The following is a 2529-nucleotide window of genomic DNA, read 5'->3' as shown; positions in this document are numbered from 1 at the left end:
CAATTCCAAAATGGATTATAAATAATCGTAACATACATGGGTATAGTTAGAGTAAAAAATTAAATATAGTGTTCATTATAGTTTAACCAGAGACATCTCAAAAAACACTATAAAAAACAGGCTTATAGGAAAAAACCAGCATTATAGGAACACTGACAAATCATTTTTGTCGTTCAGGCCAAGAGGACTGAGAGCATTTAAGTCTATAATCAATCTTGATTCCTTTCTAAGTAAAGAACGGTGCATATCACCTCCAGTGGGACAGGGATTAATTTTTATTACGCCTGCAAATTTTAAAAGGCGTGGATTACCACTATGATGTTCCTGCATATGGGCAATTAAACGTGGAGAACCTATCCCGGAGGTTATAGACTTAAAATGCTCCCTAAATCGAACATATAAAGGCCGAATTGTTTTACCTATATAATATTTTTGACAGGGGCAAAAAATAACATATACCAGATAATTAGACTTACATGTGATAAGATCTTTTATTTTGAATAGCTCAGTACCAATTTTTAAAGTGTCTCCTGTACAATGATATTCACAAAAGGGGCAGCCGCCGCACCTATGGTTTCCTTTGATTTTATTTCGGTCTAACCACGTACCTAGTTTGGGTGTAGTAATACGATTATTTATCAGAACATCTCCTATGTTTTTGCATCGCCTATATGAAATCAAAGGACCCTCGTTTGTCATTTCACAGAGATCCTTGTCTTTATTAATTAAATGCCAGTGTTTTTTGATGCTTGATTTTATTGCATCATACATAGAATTAAATTTAAAATTAAAAACGCATCTATTTGAACTTTCGATTTTTGTTTTTTTCGAAATGGCATTTACATTTTTATTCTTATTTCCACTTTTATTTTTGTATTCTTTATTCTTATTTTTATCATTTGGATCATAATTTAAGGATTTTTCGAAGGCAGAATTGATAACTGATATGGGATATCCTCGTTCTAATAGACGTTTTTTCAAGTCTGATGCTTGATGCAGAAAGGTTTCAGAATTATTGTGTACTCTTTTTAGCCGCAAAAATTGTCCATATGGAAGGGCTCTCTTTGTATGGGAGGGGTGCGCACTATTAAAATGCAGCAGGGTGTTCACTGCAGTTGGTTTTCTATATACTTGTCTGTCAATAATACCATCCGATATACTGAGTGTGACATCTAAAAAATCCAATTTTTGGTCCCCAAAAATATGTGTAAAGTACATGTTGTAGGAATTATCATTATTTAGATATGACACAAAATTTTCAAAATCCTGTGCAGAACCGTCCCATACAAAGAAGCCATCATCCATGTATCTGGCATATTTTTTTATATGTTTCAGATATGGATTTTTAGGACTGTAGATAAAGTCTTCCTCAAATGCTGCCAAAAAGAGATTTGCAAAAGTACATGCGGCGGGGGTACCCATCGCGGTACCCCCGCATTGCAAGTACCACTGATCATCAAATTTAAATGCATTATGATGCAAAATAAAGCTTAAGGCTTCTGTGATGAAGTCTACTAAGATTGGATTCTGGTCAAAATTCAGCAAGACTCTCTTAATGGTCTGTACACCCTGATCCTGCGGGATACGGGTGTACAGACTCTCAATATCCAAAGCGGCAAGGGAGAAACCTTTCTGCCATTGAAAGTTATCAAGCATTTTAATTAGATCTCCCGTATCTTTTAAGAATGAGGGGATGCGGGTCAATAGTGGTTTAAGTAGCCATTCTAGGTAGTGAGATAAGGGCTCTGTCACTGAACCTATTCCTGCCACAATAGGGCGGCCAGGGGGGGAGACACTGCTCTTGTGAATCTTTGGCAGATAATACCAATGAGGTTTTTTCGGAAAAAGAGGGAGTAATTTTTCAGCAGTTTTTTTAGAAATAGTACCTAAACTGACATATTTATGTAAAAGGCTTCTAAGTTTTTTAACAAAAGACCCAGTGGGATCATTAGATAATTTCTGATATACTCTTATATCCTGAAGTTGCCTATTGGCTTCTTGCAAATAGGCTTCTTTTGTTAATAGAACAGTGGCGCCCCCCTTGTCCGCTCTGCGGATAATAATATCTTTTTGTGACTGCAGGATTTTTAGTGCCGCGGTTTCCCCCCGAGTGAGGTTCTGAGGAGGAGAGGGGTATTTTAGAGCTTGTATATCTTTTATTACCAGCTCCTGAAATAAGTCTATGCTGTTCCCAGGGGTTAGTGGGGGGCAAAAGGTAGATTTTATCCCTTTATTAAAAAATGAAGAACTAGATGTAGGATTTATTTGGGTATTTACAATACCTGAAGAACCGGGTTCAATGTGACTGGGGTCCGCTATACTTAAAAGAACAGACGCATCTTTTTCAATAGCAGTATATTCATTATTTGTACCAAAAAAGCCAAGTGGACCTATTTCACATTGTAAATCGGTTACTTCAGAAGTGGGCAAGCTTTTCTTTTGACTATAAAATTTTTTTAAATGCAGTTTTCTACAGCCCTTAAATAAATCAATATGAAAATCAGTCAAGTCAAATGATTCTGGTATACA

Source organism: Anomaloglossus baeobatrachus, chromosome 6 (assembly GCF_048569485.1).
Source record: "Anomaloglossus baeobatrachus isolate aAnoBae1 chromosome 6, aAnoBae1.hap1, whole genome shotgun sequence".
Classification (NCBI taxonomy): Eukaryota; Metazoa; Chordata; class Amphibia; order Anura; family Aromobatidae; genus Anomaloglossus; species Anomaloglossus baeobatrachus.
Note: the sequence above shows the minus strand (reverse complement) of the source record.